Raw genomic sequence first — 19,255 nt, 5'->3', positions numbered from 1 at the left:
GCATTCTCAATACAGGTTCCATTGATAGTAATCATCATTTCTTATAGTTGTGGAAGTCAGGGGCGGATTCAGGTGGGGTATGGCGGGCGTGCGCCCCCCTAAAATTTGCAAATCATGGGTTGTCCTCAGCTTAATAAAGAATATTTCGATAATTGTACCTCAAAAAAATTTAAGTCTGCGCTCCCTCCCCCCTAAACTAAAATCCTGGATCCGCCCCTGGAAGTTTTTGTTTCAAAGTTGTATACATTTATTTTATGTGCATTAAGTGAACCAGGAATCTACAGCATCGACATCATTTGGCAATGTGTTGTTAATATTTTCAATGTTCTCATCATGAAAAAATGCATAGTTGAATCACCAGCATATAAATACATGTTTGATATTTTAGCACGAAAAGGTAAATCATGACTTAGCTATATGTAATATGTTCCCGTATACTAGTTATTGCATTCCCAGGTAAGCCTGAGTTGAGGAATATCAGTATAACAGATGACAAAAACAAAAACAAAGTTACACAAGCATTACGGCACCAATTTCATTGCACCAGATGTGCATTCCGAAAATGAATGTCTCTTGAGTGATGCTCGAGGCCAAAATATTTTAAATATCCAAACCTAATAAAAACATTGAAGTGCAGATAAAATAAAAAAATGACCAAGAGAGTCAAGCCAAACTCGGAAAAGTAAAACTGTACTTATCAGTATCATCTCAAAGAATGCTAACCGACTTCTATGATAGACATTGGACGGCTACTCGAGGGAATTTCTTTGGGTCATTCTTTATATAAAAAGGTTACTCTAGTGTGTCATAATTTCCATAGAAAATGATCAGATGTTAGTATGCGTTTGTTTATTAGAAAAGTCAGTGAAGGATATATTATCTCTGTGCTGAGCGATAATATTGGGACATTAGGAGAACCAGTCATAAATGGCAACAAGAAGTTTGGATATTCTATATATTTTTTCTTAAAACCTCGGTCTTGTATATAAAAATAAGGAGATGTGGTATGATTGTCAATGAGACGAGAGTTCAAATGACGAAGATATATGCAATTATATGTCTTATGGGTCATCGTATGACCTTCAACAATGAAAAACCCATACCGTATAGACTTAGTCAGCTTTAAAATGCTCCGACCTGAAAGATGTGAAACAATTCAAACGAGGAAACTAACGGTCTTATTTGTAACGAAACAGCTTAAGTATAGAAAAATTATCCAAATAACTGTCTTCTGTTGTAGTATGTACACTCCAAACGTATGTCGATAACTAAGGTAGAGCAGTGCCCAGTCAGTTTTTGTTGCTGATCGGCATAAATATAGCAGTTAGTCACGCTGATAACATTGAAGAGAATTACTCAACCAGGTAATCTGCTGCTGGTTTTTAGATGTGATAGAGAGACTAAATGATATACCCTCGTGCAGATTTGTTGTTAGGCGAAATGTTTAAGGGCGTCAAAACATGTTACAGAAAAACGAGACTCTGGTACAATAATATTTAATTATTACCAAAAAAATCATTGGGAACAATAACAACGTCGTTTTTTTCAAATCTTATAAATCAATGAACTTTTAAAAAGTACCTTGCATTGTAATGTAAACATTGTAAAGTGGTTTGAGATTTTTTTTTATCAAAGCACGGTTGCATTTTTTACAGTGTTACCTTGGATACAGCGAATGTATGTGTTGCTACTTATGCAAATATTCTACGTAGCTCCTCGTAAGAATTCGACAACTTCTGCCTAATAGACAGTCATTACACAGATTGTGTGGTCTGTTCTGAAATATAGCAAAATGCTGTGGAATTCATTTGATGACTTAAGTTCTGATGGATCTTGCAGCTCAATCATTACTTTGGTCGAATTTTTGCTTTCAAACCACGTATACACGACCACTGAGACAAGATTATCCAATTAAACTATAGAAATATTTATTTCAACCTTCTCAAGCTTTATTGGTTTTAAAATAACTGTCTTCTGATGTAGTATGTACATTCCATAATGATGTCGTAAACATAAGTGGAGCAGTGTCCATTTAGTTGTTGTTGCTTATCGCCAAAAATACAAAAGTTAGTCACGCTGAGCTACATATAATAGAATTAGACAACCAGGTCTTCTGTTTTCAAATGTGATAAAGCGGCTAAATCATATACCCTTATGCAAATTTATATAGAAGCGTTATAATTTATCAGCAAAAAGTGCAGTTTTTTGCACTTAAATTAAGAAAAAGACAAGATAGTAAAGCGATTCACATTGCCATACAAAAGCAGTGATAAGGTATCAATTTGATGACAGAAAATAGACGCAATTAAGCTGTTATTTCAAATCCATAACTTCACAACATCTTCTGAAAGTGTTTCCGCAACTGGAAAATTTGAGATAATGACACTTTTCCTATTTTATCAAATCTAATTGCTCTTTTTAGAACAAGAGAAAAGATAAAATATTTATTTATTACTTCTATGTAAATCAGATGTAATCTCATATCTTCTGGGCTGACGCCCCTCAAATATGATAGAGTTGCATCTAATACATGTTATTGAATAAAATCGCCAAACATGTTACACAAAAAAGAAACTCTGGTTCTACCATGTGGTGTTCTGTAAGTCACAATTGCTTTGTGTTACGTTGTAATAGACATTTTTGCGTTGACACTTAAGGTGGTACCCAACACCTTGACTAATATTAATTTGGCTCGTTTAATTTTCATAAAATTTTGACAAAATGTTTACTTTGACCCTTTGACAAAAATATAAAAATTTCAAAAAATTTGAACCAACCACTTTATCAGAAAAATTTCATTGGTTATATAGCAGTTTGACAAACACTAATTTTGATCATTGAGAAGCTTAATATTTCCTTAACAATACAACGTAATTAAAACGTTTAGCTGATTTTTACAGAGTTATCTCCCTGTAGTGTTAGCACACAAGCCGTTATCAAAGTCAGATAATACTTCCCTGGAATAATGACCTATATATATGCGAGTTTTTTTTAATTCCCCCCCCTTAAAAAAACGGTTTAATTTATTTTTTTATAATTAACATGTAAACTCAAAACCAGATTATTTTTTTTAAAACTGTGTTCTTTCAGAAGTCACTAAACTAGGCAGTATTTCCGGGATATATTCACGTAATTTTTTTTAACACGGAAAATGTCTCTTTAGACTGTTGGAAATCATGTTATAGTTACGTGATTTTTCTGGATAATAATTTAATATTTTGAAAAAGTTGTCTCTCTGTAGGTTTTAGAATCAAATGCCAAATTAATTATGCTTACGCTTTGTTTATTTTGCTTGTTCCTGCTTAATAGCTTCCAATCCTTAACATCTTCAATATTCCTTCTATTTGACATAGTCGTTTATATTCATATGGCACACAACAACTAAAATTACACTCTGTTATAAAAAGCTTTTTGTCATTTAAATATCATTTCACAGTAATCAAAAGATCTCATATTTGCATAATTTTTTAACAGGTAAAGAACATATACATGGAATTTGTCTGCACGACTCCAAACAAACAACTCTTTTGATAAAACATTTCAATCTTCTGCTTTCTCACAAGTCTTGTTTAAACTGCCGTCTCGAACTTAACCTTATACCTTATTACAAATCTTACTAAGTTACAAATTTTCCGGTTGTAACACACAAAAATATCCATTCAGTCTGACCTCTTCATCAAAGTATAGATGTAATCTATTTCTTGTGCGCGTAAATTTCTCAAAATTTTATCTCACTTATAAATAAATACATTGAAACTGCTACGGAAAACCACTTCGAAATTGTACTTTCCTCAATTGTATAAGCGAAATAAACCTTCAACATTACTAATTTTTTACAGTTGATTTATTCTATAGATTTTTGAACAAAAGGCCGTAAAATGTGTTAAGAATCTATTTTTCAAACAACATTGGATCAAGCTTCTACCACCTGTCTTTCCTACACGTATGGAAATTATTTTGACACAGTAGTGTAGCAACCAAACATAAAAAAACTGTAAAAATATTTTCGGACAGTGGTGTAACAGCACAACATAAGAACAAACTGTAAAAATCAAGCTAGACACATCAGGTCGGCTTGAAGTATACACTAAAAATACGACCAAAATGCTAAAAGATACTAAGTACCGATCTAAAAGTACTCGCAGTATCTGAAAATTGGTTCAAAGAGAAAGAGATTGCTACACCTTGCGAAATGCCCCTCGTGCTTTACAAACGAGGTATTTAATTGCGTGTAACAATGTGTCATTGTGGTACATAAGTCAAATATGGTCAAAGGTACATAACTCCCATAAAATAGTCTAATCAAAATGACGGTACAATATGGTCAAATGTGCATATGTAGTTTCCCGTGTGAAATGGAAATATCAAGAAATGGCTAATTATTTCTGTGAAAGTTAATTTTTTTTAAGCCAGTTAACTTGGGTAAATTACTGCAGTATAATAAGATCATTTTAGATTTATCTATTTTTCCTCTCTATTTAATGGTATTTAGACGGATCTTTACAGAGTTAGGCCAATCACTGTGATTTATAACAATACAGGAACAAGTCTGCTATCAAAGGGGCACAATTGAAGCCCATAGCGTAAGTTTGGTTTACCACCAAATAGTTATATTCAAATGAGGATATTTTTAGATATTTTTAAAATTCCTGTCGATATTTAGACGACGTGTTGGAATACTCTCTGGAATATCAGATTTGATTATTGATATATACTGATGAAACTTATCTATCAAAGCTAAATAAAACATCAACATTACGTGATGTTATTTCTATACCTTGATATTAGAATTTTTCGTAGCACATGATCTTCGAATATAAAATTTTAAACAAGCTGGGTGAATTCTCTTATTTCATTATGATTTTTTCTGGCCTTGATGGTAAAGTTCAGTAAGCTCCTACTTAAAGAGAGTTTATCTTACAGTTGGTTCGGAAAGTGCTTTTGTGGTGATGTCTCAAATTTCAATGATCATTATATTTTCATTATACAAAGATGTCGTTAAATAAAATTTGATACCCTGCATTTATCATGCTTTTCAATAACATGGTCAAATTGCTGAAAGACCCCTCCTAAATTTATGAAAACTGTCATTCTGAATTGACAATAATATCATGATGTAAATTAGATACACCCATTCGGGCTAACGCCCTCAATGCATATCTAATACTTGCTAAAAATTACAGCAGTGATACAGACTCCTCAATTTGCCAACACTTTTATCATAGATATATGACTACACTATTGATTCACAACTTAAAGTTTTACTTAGATTCATGATGCATGTATCGCCAACACATAGCATGCAAAGCTTTATATAAGATGTGGTATAATTGCTCATGAGACAACTATCCACTAGAGACCAAATGACTTAGATGTTAGCAATATTTATTTAAGTAATTTACAAAATTACAACTCATATATGCATTTGATACGGTGCCGTTATTTTACTGACGCCAGTTTAGTGGTTGTCTCTATTTTTCAAACTATATTAGTGGAGTGACATGTACCATACATTTTCCTTTTAATGCACCTCCTAACACACGGCTATATTGTATGTCATTCGAAATCTTATTAACTTACTTTCTGATTTGCTCGGTCGTAAAAACTCATACGGTGAAATCTTCGTCGAATCAAGATCAGACAATTCCTTATTTTTAAAGATGTCAGCATTATCATATATTCTGTCATTTGATCAATAAAATAATGTAACAATTAAGGACAAATTTTTGAAAAGAGATTAACAGTCATGTAGCTTGAAATAATTATTGGTTTTTTTTTAATAAACAGCAATTTTGTCCAGAAATTCTTGTGAAAATGATAAAACTGAGGATAAACTTAAATATTGGTTTGTAAATCAACTGTTCATCACATTAAACCAACTCAAATCCATTATTAAGTGCTGAGGAACTTTTTGACATCGTCAATTTACTACAATAAAGCTTAGTACTAATTTAACAGCAAATCAAAACAACTGATACAGTTGACCAAAATTCTGCCATCAGCAAAAAAATAGTTTTTTGTAGTAATTCTACGTTAAAAAATTGTATGTAATCAATATAAGGTTAAAGAAACATAATTCTTCAAGATGTGAAAACATTTAAAGGAAATAATACACGCGGGCGTCATGCTTTTGGTTGGATTTAAGAGGGCGAAACTGATATTAAATTTGAATTGTGACTACAAGCCTGGAAAAATAACTCCTTCGACTTTTCTTATTGTTGTATTTGTAATTTTTAATGATAAACATGCATAGAATTAAAGGACTTATAAATCAGCAAACAATTACAAAGAAGTATAAACTCTAATAAATGAAAAATAAAAGGGTGAATTTTCAAAGAATGCTCTTATACAAGTGAACAAATAAACTTGTCTTCTTGTATAGTACCTTAATTGTTCATTGTATGAATGCATAAATATATCGTATACCAGGCATGTCCGATGTAAGAAACCATATCAGACTATCTTATTTTCAAGTAACAGATTATCGACATATTGCAGTTACATTGACCTTCAATCTCTTAAATTTAAGTGCTGGTACATCCTTTGCTTTCATGATTTTGGGTTCTAGAAAAGCGCGTCTGACACCAAATTGATAAATGAGTTACCGGTATTTTGATTAATTTGCAAACAGCAATTCGCAATAATTCATGATAAAATTTAATTTCCTAAACGGCTATAATATTTGTTTGTACTATAAAACCGAAATTTACTGTGTAGATGATGAAATGTATGTCACTTTTACCGATCCTTCGCTGATTATTTTTAATTTTTTTTGCGCTTAGTCCCTTCTAGCTGACTTTGCAGCTATTGCATTAATTGGTTTGAAGATTTTTTTACTTTAATTTTCATATTGGGGAAGATCGGAGCTCATTATATTCGCGATATTTTTCTACACATAAAAGTCGCGTACATAAATCGTTATTTGGTTTGAAATATTATACTTTCCAAAAATTACATTAAAGAGAAATCCCCTAAAACTTTATTACAATTATGAATAAAATCGATGTCTTCAGTTTATAATTGTTTTTATCCGCTATATTTTGTTCTATTGATTTCCTAATGTTAAGAAAATCTCATTACTACAATAAGAGTCAATAAAGGAAAAGAATACAAAGGGGACAATCTCAAATCATGAATCGAAGAAACTCACGTAGATAACATTATGATCAAAGCATAAAAAAAGTCGAAAAGACAAACAACAGTCAACAAAACACTACACCGAAAAGTAAAAACCAACACTACAATAAACTGGGGGTGATCCCATGTGCTTATGAAGGATATTCAATCCTTCATAACATTAATTTTTAATAAATCAACAACTAATGTTCTTACATACGCTATTACCAGCATTTGCGTTTAAAAACTCATGGTGAAAACAGTATTCATTCGTATACTGAACATTTTCGTTCAAGTATTGAACATTTTCGTTCCAGTATTGAACAAGATTTCTATAATTTAATTGAGTAAAACTTTAAAAAAAAAAAAAAACAAAGGCAGTAGCGTTATTTCTAGTTCGTTGATATCATGCAAAGGAAAAATCAAGTGCTTCCAAACACAGGTAACTGATTTCAATTTTGCCACCGATTTAGGAGCAAAGTACTGTTGACATTTCAACATGACTTCAAAAGGTAAATCGGTTACACGTTAGTTTAACAGAGACAGCAACCTGCAAGACTGATTTTCCAAAAAAACAGATACAGAACTGTTACCTTCAACATTATCAAACGCTGAACACTGCTCCCGTGTACCACATGTGACATGAGACCGATATGTTTCAGCACATTTTATAGCTTATAGTTCAACACCACTCATGCAAGAAGAACAAACTTTAGCTATTGACAAATCTGTATTAGGCCTGACAGTCAAGTACTTGTTAACAAATACTTTGTTTGCCTTTGTGCTTTGATAAGAATGAAAAAATAAGAAAAGACATTTGCGCTGATATCTACATTGTATGAGAAACCCTTTCTCCAGATCAAGTTCAATGAAGATAAAGATGCTGATGAATTATTCAAATCAAAAGATGTTCAAATTTCTTCTAACAATGCAAAACAGAAGCAGATAATGTCGATCCACCGGTGGACTGCAGCTTTTGAGATTTTTTATGTCCTTATATAATGTAAATATATTTTAAGATTTATTACGTATGCATACATTATAAGCCCATTGGCAAAACAAATTATTTTCAATATGGCAAAATCATATGGTGAAACATTTCATGAGGTACGCTGAGTGATGAAGGTTGATTGGGCTGTTGTATATGACGATCATTTGCGGGCTGGTTTTGTAATCATTTCAAGCATACCAACAACAATAACACCTTGATCAATCATAAATGACATGTAAAAGTAAAAAGTGGCTTGCAACTCAGGACAAATATACCGACATCAATAAGTAAATAAACTGAACAATTTATTCCGCTCTCGGATTAAACAGGTGTGAAAATTAAATTAAGGATGTTCGCTCCTCTGTTTCAAAATAACAAGCTTTTTAAAAGACTGTTAGAAATTGATAGTAATAGTATATAAATAAAGAAACTAAATAAGCAGGGAAAAAATGTAGGGTCCATGTGCTCGTTTTCGAGATATAAGCCATTGAAAATTTGGCGGGAAATGATTTTCTCTAGACTATTCATACATTTAACATTGTCATCTTTTTTCTTTTAAAAACTATGAAAAAATAACAAGGATTTTATAGTATTTTCAATTATGGCTTTTAAAACTATATGTAATAAAATCATAAACAGAAAAGCAGGGGTTAGCGGGCAAAATGTTTAATGGCACTACATGAATAAAACCAGAGGATTCAGAATATCTGGCAAAAATTCAAAAACAAGAGAAGCAAACATCCTTAATTCAGGTCTTTTAATCTAAATTTAAAATAATTTCATTAGTTGTAAAAGAAGATTACAAATGTTCTTACCAACAATAAATGTGCAAAGGAAAATCATGAGATGGCCAATCATAAGTCATATACAGAAATGATAAAAGGCAGAATACCAGGACATTTTGCTTTTTTTTTGTTTGATTTCCTTTGAATCTTGCTTCTAAGAAAGGAAAACGGGTCTGTTTGCCTAATTTACAATCTATCTTTTATTTAAGAGAATTCTGTTAATTTTATGCACCACCTGAATATACTCATATCATAATGTTGAACCACCTGAATATACTCATATCATAATGTTGAATCACCTGAATATACTCATATCATAATGTTGAACCACCTGTATATACTCATATCATAATGTTGAAACTGACATTGAACTGGTCACAAGAACATGGTTTCAGCTGTGAAAGAAGTAAGGCAACATTTACGATTTTCTAGCTAGTCTCCGTTTTCAATTCCCATGTGGGACATCAGTAGCATATGCTTACTTTAAGCCCTAGGTGAAGTCCCTTTTATTTCTATAGCTTTAATTCTAGAATTTTTCAAGGGTCATACTTTCAAATACGTTCTGAAACAAGTAAAACAGTCAAAGGAACGTCGTTATGATAACAAAACGCATTACAAAATTACATTAGAACGTACACTTTTTTTTATTATGTATCAGGCAGAGGTCAACAAGGCCTGCTTGGCCGAAAAGTATTTTCTGAGTAGAGGTCAACCGGACTTGCTCTACATATTGTAGTAGTTAAGTTATTTGTTTAGGTCAAATTATACACCAATTGATAATAACAATAACTGATGTGTTATCTAAATATAGAAAGGCAAAATGATTCCTATTTTTTAGAATTGCTATTTTCTGTAAATATTGCGCAATTAACATTTAGTTTGCGCTCGATTTGAAATTATTGCATTTTGCTCTATCAGGTTCGTATGATACATGGAAAATCTTAATCATACAAGAATCAGAAAATAGCATTTTGTTTAATTCTAGCAAATTTTAGGAATGTTCATTCTTGACCTTGATTTAACGGAAATTGTACCATAGGAATTTTGTACAACAAGTCAAATCAGAAAGAACAGATAATCAGCTTCGAATGATATATAATATAGCTGTGTGTTAGGTGGGTGCATTCAAGTCCTTAACTGAGAGTCTTTTTGAAAAATGTCACTCGGCGTCCATATGTAGAGCAGATAATTTTAAATCATCAATTTGTAAATGTTTGATACATCTTCAGTTTATTACATAATATTTTTTTTTTGTCTGGCTTCAAAATATGAAGTCAATTATATTTTAAATCTACCGTGCAAACATTTGCGCTTCTATGATAAATATCTAATATTGTTTCTGTTCTTTTCTGTTTACTTATATAAAGCTATTTTAAAGGATTTGGATTCCGAATAATATATCACATATTTTCACGCATATCGTTTTACATTTAATACATTAACTGACTGACCCTAACACAGACATATAAATATTACTTTTTTCTTTAAATAAACTGGTCCTCTTGAAACACTTGCATTCTTATGGAAACTATAATATGTTAATACACATTTATGTAGACAAAAGCACTGAAAATTATATGTAATAGAAGATACTCTTATGCAGAGCTGTTTTAACGTATCTTATTCTTTCAAGAATATTAGCTATTAATTTCAAAATATAATCTCCTTTGAATACATTTTAAACACATCTTGGAAATTTTATACGGTATACATTGTCTTTTCAAATCTGAAAACGTAGTACAAGTATTAATCTGCAAAACAAAATGATCGCTTGTAAAATTATAAAATTTAATAAATATGTAGCATTGCCATTGATGCGATTTACGTATTAATTTATTATTGTATACCCAGTATAGGCGCCAGCGACAGATATCACATGATTTTTTTTAAAATATAATCGTTGAACAAAGTCAGAGAATATTTCAACAGTATCAACAAGTTTGGAAATAGTTTAGTATTGTGGCATTATTGATTAATAATTAATAAACATTCATTATGAAAAAGGTAATGCACAATGTACCAATGAAATTAGTGCTTAACTAAAATTTTCATGGCTTTAATCTGGGAGAACATGATTTATTTATTAGTTTGATTGGCTTTGAACTAGCTTTCAGTAAATACGAGTACTTTATATCGGTTCTTTGTGTCTATTGAATTTGTGTTAAGTGTGTGGTTTCAAGCGAAAATTCTACTATAATAATGATTAAGCTACAAGACCCATCAGAAACAAAATCAGCAATTAAATGCCGCAGCATTTTGTAATTTTACAGAAGAGACTTCACAATCTATGTTATGATTGTGTTAGACAGAAACCTGTAGAATTCTTACGAGGAGCTACGTAAAAAAACAGTTTTACGCCAGTCGCGCGTTTCGTCTACTGAAAATTCATCAGCGATGCTCGAATTAAAAAAACGTTAAAAAGGCCAAATAAAGTACGATAAAAGAAGATTGAGACAATCTTACATACACGATCAACATGTTTTTCCATGTCTAATTTTTCATAAATATCACCTCTAAATTATTTAAAAGAATACACATTCTCAATACAGGTTCCATTGATGGTAATCATCATTTCTTGTAGTTGTGGAAGCTTTTGTTTCAAAGTTTTATACACTTTATTGTGTGTGCATTAAAGGGACCAGGAATCTACAGCATCGACATCATTTGGCAATGTGTTGTTAATATTTTCAATGTTCTCATCATGAAAATGCAATGTTGAATCACCAGCATACAAATACATGTATGATATTTTAGCACGAAGAAGTAAATCCTGACTTAGCTATATGTAATATGTTCCTGTATACTAGTTATTGCATTCCCAGGTAAGCCTGATTTGAGGAATATCAGTATAACAGATGACAAAAACAAAAACAAAGTTACACAAGCATTACGGTACCAATTTCATTGCACCAGATGTGCATTCCGAAAATGAATGTCTCTTGAATGATGCTCGGTATTTTAAATGTCCAAAACCTAATACAAACGTTTAAGTGCAGATAAACCAAGAGAGTCAAGCCAAACCCGGACAAGTAAAACTGTACTTATCAGTATCATCTCAAAGAATGCTAACCTACTTCTATGATAGACATTGGACGGCTACTCGAGGGAATTTCTTTGGGTCATTCTTTATGTAAAAAGGTTACTTTAGTATGTCATAATTTCCCTAGAAAATGATTAGATATTAGTATGCGTTTGTTTATTAGAAACGTCAGTGAAGGAGATATTATCTCTGTGTTGAGCGGTAATATTGGGACATTAGGAGAACCAGTCATAAATGGCAACAAGAAGTTTGGACATTCTGTATATTTTTCTTTAAACCTCTGTCTTGTATTTAAAAATAAGGAGATGTGGTATGATTGTCAATGAGACCACTATCGACGAGAGTTGAAATGACGAAGATATATGCAATTATATGTCTTATGTGTCATCGTATAACCTTCAACAATGAAAAACCCATACCGTATAGTCAGCTATAAAATGATCCGACCTGAAAGATGTGAAACAATTAAAACGATGAAACTAACGGCCTTATCTTTAACAAAATAACTGAAGTATAGAAAAAATTATTAAAACCTTTAAAAGCTTAATTGGTTCCAAAATAACTGTCTTCTGTTGTAGTATGTATACTCCAAACGTATGTCGATAACATAGATGGAGCAGTGCCCAGTCAGCTTTTGTTGCTGATCGGCATAAATCTAACGGTAAGTCACGCTGAGAACATAGAATAGAATTACTCAACCAGGTCATCTGCTGCTGGTTTTCAGATGTGATAGAGAGACTAAATGTGCTGATTTGTTGTTAGGCGAAATGTTTAAGGGCGTCAAAACATGTTACAGAAAAACGAAACTCTGGTTCTGCCATGTGGTGTTATGCAAGTCACAGTATGTTTGGGTTATTTTGCAGCCGTGTACAAAGTCAGATACAACTTTCTTGAAGTAATGGTCAATATTTGCGAGTTATCAAATTTTTATTCTCCTCCGCCCCTTCCCAAAAAAAAATAAAAATGAAACAGTTTATCTAATTATTTTACACTTTCATATGTTTATTTATATCTCATTTTTAACACCAGATTGTCATAAAAATGTTCTCTCAGATATCACTAAACCAGGTAGGATTTCCGTGAATATTCACGCACTTCTTCAACAAGAAATCTGCCTCTATTGACATTTGGGAATTCTGTTGTGGTTATTTTATTTGTCTAAATAATGAATAAATATTTTGAAACAGTTGTGTTTCTTTATGGTTTATATTCAAATGCTAAATTAGTTATGCTTACGCCTTTATTTATTTTGCCTGTCCCTGCTCATAATTAATCTTTCCAATCCAAAATTCCTTCTATTTGATAAAGCGCTTATTTTCATTCAACACACAATATGCAGTATTGATATAAAATAAAATCCTGCCATAAAAAACTTTTTGTCATTTTTTAACATCAAGGTACAATAAATCAAAAGATCGTATGTTTGTTTAACCATGGAAGTATTATGTTCCTGTCAATATAATACTTCCATGGTTTAACAAATGTGTTATTGCATAATTGTTTTTAACAGGTAAAGTACATATAGATATCCGTTGGGACATGGGATTTTCTGCACGACCGTAATGAGCTACATCTTTAATGTAACATTTCTTTCTCCAGCTTTCTCACCAGGCTAGCAATAGATGAGGGTGTGGACAGCTTTTGAGGGAGGTGGGGGAGGTGGGAAGCAAAAAATATGTGGGAGAGAAAAAAAGGTTCTAAAAGTGGGAGGTGGGAGATAGGGGCGGGAGGTGGGAGAAGGGTACCCCCTGTCCACCCCCTCATAGATGATCACTTTTAATTGCCATCCTGAATTAAACTTAATACCTAATAGAAAATAATTAAACATGTAAACATTTTTTATTTAAGCACAAGTCCGATAGAACTTGAGTAATCGATAACGTTGCTGGGTTTGTTGTAAGTTCAAAAGTAATATCCTACAGCTAAAATACGTTTAAAATTTTACTAGTTACAAATCTTTCGGCTCTTTCACAAAAATATCCATTCAAACCTCATTTGTTTAAAGTATATGTGCAATATTTGCTTACCCGCATACATTTCTCAAATTTGATCTTTAAGTTATTTCGTAAAGTATTTAGGCTGTTCAAATTAACCACTTAGTAGTTGTACTTACCTCAATTGTATACTACTAGTACGCGGAAAAAAAATAACTCTTAAACGATACCCATTTATTGCGGTTGATTTATTTTACAGATTTTCGAACAAAACGCTGCGAAATGTGCAAGGGGTCTAATTATTTGGATCAAGCTTCTTCCAACTATCTTTTCTATACTTATGGAAAATATTTTGGAACATTGGTGTAACAGCACAACATAAGAACAAACTGTAAAACATAGTTTGGAAGGGTTTGGCTAATCAGATCTGCTTGCAGCATAAAAAAAAAAAAAAACTAACAAAGAGACAAAAGATAAAAAGTACCGATCTAAGATAACTCGCAGTAACTGAAAAGTAATCCAGAGCAATAACAACGAATAACCGAATCATGTTCTCCGAACTAAAGTATCAATCAATAAACATCCTATGAGGATTTAATGTAAAGATGTCATAAACAGACTGAGAGACGCACGACTTCGATCAGTGCCAAAATATAATTGGCACTGGCTACGGTTACATGGAAATGTAACAATAATATAAAAATTATTGTTACATTAGAGACTAATTGCCGGAATGCAGGGTTGGGTAAGGAACCGATTAATTACGAATGTAACAATAATATTTATGTCTACGGTTACATTGCGTTATTGTTACATAAATGCACTGCAATTTACTATGGGACAAGTAATATGTACTAGTATTAAAATAAAACTTGAAAACTTTTATTTGATATTTACAGTTCACAGTATTTTAGTTCACTGTTAGCAAACTTTGCTTTTGATGTATCAATTTACTGCGTTTTTATAACTAAAATCTGAGTCTTGATATGATTTAGTTTCGATTCAAACGCATCCCAAGTTTTAAATTTTTCACCTAAAACAAATTTGGTAATGGGAATCACTTCATCCATTGTTCATAGTATATAGACAATAATAAATTAAGGGTAGGTGTGCAGTAAAATATATAGTGAACAATTTTCTCAGCCCAAGTTCTTAAGAACGAACCATTGAACTATATTTTTGGCGAATCTGGGTCCCGCCCTGATTCGCGTTCGCCCTAGTACCTGTTCGCCCTGGGTCCGTTCGCCCTAATTCCTGTTCGCACGGAGTCCGTTCGCCCTGATTTCTATTTTATTCTGTTGTCTTGTATAATATAAATTATTTGAATTAATTATTTCAAAGTTTGTTGAAAATTCCGCCGAAATATTTATGTTGTATTGATGCCACCAGATAATTATTTTTCTTTTGATTTGCATTGAATATTCTTGCCAGAATATTCATCATGTTGAACTTGATGATGTGGACAGTATTTTGAAGAAGAAGTGTTCAGTAACTGGAGACCAAGTTATCTGTATGAATTTATCTTTTTTGAAACCTTGTAACAATTTCAAAACAACCCAAACAGGTGTAACAAGATCCAACTCACTCAACACCTTGAGATCAAAGAAGCCAAGCGGCGAAAACAATTTCCCTTTAATGTCTTACAATTCTTACATCATTGTTTTAACTCATTCCAAGCTGACTTGTTTATTAAAAAAACAATTTCATTATTAATCCATCAAAAACAATAACTACAACAATCAGTGAGATCAAAGACATCGTAATCATATCTAATCAGCATTCTAAATTACAAAACTTTGAATTTTCGGAATACTAAGGCTTTTCCACCTCAGAAATATATTACCTTAGCTGTATTTGGCAAAACTTTTAGGAATTTTGGGTCCTCAATGCTCTTCAACTTCGTACTTTATTTGGCCATATTAACTTTTTTGATTCGAGAGTCACTCACTGATGAGTCTTTTGTAGACGAAACGTGTGTCTGGCGTACAAAATTTTAATCTTGGTATCTATGGTGAGTTTATTTACAATCAACAGTCATTAAAAGTAATTCTGAATAAAAACAAATGTAGCAATGAAGCCAATTAGCCTGATTAATGCTCCAAAACAAAAACCTTTTTTTTTTAATTTCAATGTTTATTCATGAATTTGGAGATATACATTTTTAATATTAACCATTTAAATATCTGAATAAGATTACAAAACTTTAAATTAAACCATTAATATTATTTTTTTATAAAAATTAGGGCGAACGGACCCAGGGCGAACGGACTCTATGGGCGAACGGACTCAGGGCGAACGGACCCAGGGCGAACATGTAATTAGGGCGAACGGACCCGATACCATTTTTGGCACTACTAAGTAGTATCTTTAAGAACATCAATTAATATTTCAAACTATTTCAACACCATTTGTTGAATAATATTATTATTATTATCATTATTACTAATATTATCTTGTACATATTGAAGAACAAAGCAACAAAACTATAGAAGGTTTAAGTTAAATAAATCTAGCGTAGATTGCAGTCTTGAAATATATCAATAACGCAATGTAACCGTAGACACAAATATTATTGTTACATTCGTAATTAATCGGTTCCATACCCAACCCTGTATTCCGGCAATTAGTCTCCAATGTAACAATAATTATTTTATTATTGTTACATTTCCATGTAACGGTAGCCAGTGCCAATATAATTTGAATCAATAATTTACTAGGTGCACATATATTACACGTTAATTGAAATCTAAACAAACACTACAAACACGGCATTGTGAACGAGTTGGAAAATATACGCACCGTAAGAAAGAGGGGGTGACACACTTTTGGGATGTGGGATATATTGGGTAAAAAAAGTGGGATCTGGGAAAAAGAAGGAAAAAAAAGAAGGAAGTGGGATATGACAATAATGTGGGATGTGGGAAAAACCTGGTCGGAAATATGGACCCTTTTGGCATCATCCTTTACCCAACCACCAGGTATTGCTGCAGAAGGTAAAACATTGTATGTTTGTGATTCTTTTGATGGTAACCCCAACAGAGGGTATGGTTAAGTTTCTTACTGCAGTTGGTGATTTATATGACTGTTTTAAGGTGCATACAGAAGTGGGATGTACATTGCCTGAAAGTTTGAATAAATTGAAGAATGTTGATGATTTCTTTTCTAAAGCATCACAAAATGTTAAGGCATCATATAAGCTTACAGCAGTTGTTCAGGGACCACAAGGCTACACATGTCTCGAGAGTGTTTCAGGATAACGTTAAAATGCTTCTTGGTTGCTTACAGTCCTTAATTGAAGACTATCCCGTTATTGTTCCCGAAATTAAGCATGAAGTTATATCAACAAAGATGGTTGAAAACTTTTTTCCTTGATGCAAAACAGAGTCGTTACTCCAGATACACTTCAATTTGCTGTTTCGTTCTCTTCAGTATGTACAGAACTTATGAAAAAAGCCACATCTTTGTCATATCTATACTTCACGAATCCAGATTCTTACTACGAACGCCCTGAAGGATTGGTGCCTTTTAAGGCAGTTGTGAAAATGCCAAAAATCAAAGAAATCAAAATCACTCAAGCTGATACAACACTCTTGGATGATTATAGGAAGAAATATCTGCAAAGCGTAAAACAACTCTCTAGACAACAGAACACCAAATTCAAAGCAGGAACACTTCCATTGTATGCATATCAGAAAGAGACACAAAGTGTTGATACAATTGACTTTGAAAAATTGTTGATTGATGAAAAAGAAACTGGTGAACAAGCATCACTTATAATGTTTCCAACTGGAACATTGTCACTTCTGTCTGTTGAAGTGTGGAATCTAATCAACAATAAAAAAGAAAGAAGGATATACGACTTAATCATATGCAAAACCACTTTAGAAACACCTTTTGGATCGGACGATGTACGTGGGGATATGTTTGTAAATTCTCCAGGAAACCCATTTATTTGTAAAATTATTAACTGTATGCCAATTAGCATAGACCATGTAGTGAAGGAACTATATCTGAATTCACAGATAAATGTTAAATCAAATCAAATAAGTATATCTGAACTTCTTTACGAAGAACTTATTGGAAAATCCCCAGGACAAAAAAAAAACAACAGTGGAGACGAACAGGATGTAGTATCAACGTACCAATTGGAATTATTATTGGTCATGCTTGTACACCAGTAATTCTTGTTCATCAATTAACAATTGTTCATCAATTGTATCACACTTTGTGTCTGATAACAAAGAAGATTCCCTGCTTTGGGTTTTGTGTTCTGTAGGTTTTGTGTTAAACGGGAGTTGCTTTAAGCATTGAAGTCATTTATTTTAATAGTCATCCAGGAGTGCTTTATCACCTTTGGTGGGTTTTTTTCCTATTATTTTTTCACAAGAGCCTTCAATGACATTGTTTCTTGAGGTTGTAGTAAGAATCTGGACCAGTAAAGTATAGTTAAGGCAAATATGTGTTTATTCATAAGTTTTGTACATTCTGAAAAACAAATAAAACGAGAAGACAGCTCTGGATGGCTCCAAATAGGGCATTATGGAAAAAAAAAATCTGGGATTTGGGAGAATTGGAAAAAAAGTGGGAAGTGGGAAAAAATGTCTTAAAAATTTGGGAAGTGGGAAAAATTTCCCAAAAAAAGATGGATTTGGGAAATGAACACCTCTGTGTCACCCCTCCCTAAGAAGAACCAGATTTAATTTTAAAATATACCAAAGAGACAACAACCCGACCAAAGAGCAGAAAACAGCCCAAGGCCACCAATGGGTCTTCAACACACCGTGAAAATCCCGCACCCAGCGGCGGGCTTCAGCTGGCCCCTAAACTATAATGTATATTAGTTCAGCGAAAATGGACGTCACACTTAACTTCGAAACATATTTATAAATGAACCAAAATTGAAAAAAAAAACTGTTAAACATACAAGACTAACAAAGGCTAGAGGTAGCCGCATAGTTCTTTATATTTACCATATTGAATTTCTGTAAAAACTTATTTTAAAACAAAGTGCACTGCAAAACACTGACGTCTTCTTGTACTTTTAATGACGTTCTTGTATACAATCTACTCCGAGGTAGAGCTTAGACTACTCAGAGCAGATTGATAATTTAAGTACTGGGTCTGGATGTGGGTTTACAGAAAAGATAATAATAGGTAAAAAATTCAGTCAGAAAATAGACTCAGAAAACAAAGAAAAGAGAATAATGGGTTGCTAAAATATAAAGTATAGGGAAAAAACGGGCTAAATTAGCGAATATCCGGAAATATTATCGGTCAGTACGGGAATGGGTTTTGAATTATACTTCGTCTGCTGCTGAAGAAGAATATATATTTTTTTATATAACTTAAGTGTGTTCGACATTTGCTCAGTATTTAGTTAGTCTCAGAT

General features: G+C 32.4%; 1 protein-coding gene and 1 long non-coding RNA gene across 3 annotated transcripts in view; both read right to left on the bottom strand.

Annotated features, from left to right (window-relative positions):
- LOC127698485 (beta-1,3-galactosyltransferase 1-like) overlaps positions 1-19,255 on the bottom strand; it is a 98,121-nt gene that overhangs the window by 47,599 nt on the left and 31,267 nt on the right. Inside the window, exon 1 of one of the 2 annotated variants that reach the window (XM_052201974.1) lies at positions 3,277-3,441. The exons of the other annotated variant lie outside the window; for it this stretch is intronic. The gene's annotated coding sequence lies outside the window, so the exon portion shown is untranslated. Of the gene's footprint in view, positions 1-3,276; positions 3,442-19,255 lie in introns of those variants that run through there. 2 annotated transcript variants of the gene reach the window in all.
- LOC127698541 (uncharacterized) overlaps positions 1-19,255 on the bottom strand; it is a 191,307-nt gene that overhangs the window by 165,376 nt on the left and 6,676 nt on the right. The gene's annotated exons all lie outside the window — the stretch shown is intronic.

The sequence above is a fragment of the Mytilus californianus genome, unplaced genomic scaffold (assembly GCF_021869535.1).
Source record: "Mytilus californianus isolate M0D057914Y unplaced genomic scaffold, xbMytCali1.0.p SCAF_4, whole genome shotgun sequence".
Classification (NCBI taxonomy): domain Eukaryota; kingdom Metazoa; phylum Mollusca; class Bivalvia; order Mytilida; family Mytilidae; genus Mytilus; species Mytilus californianus.
Note: the sequence above shows the minus strand (reverse complement) of the source record. Positions and strands in the feature narration are given on the sequence as shown.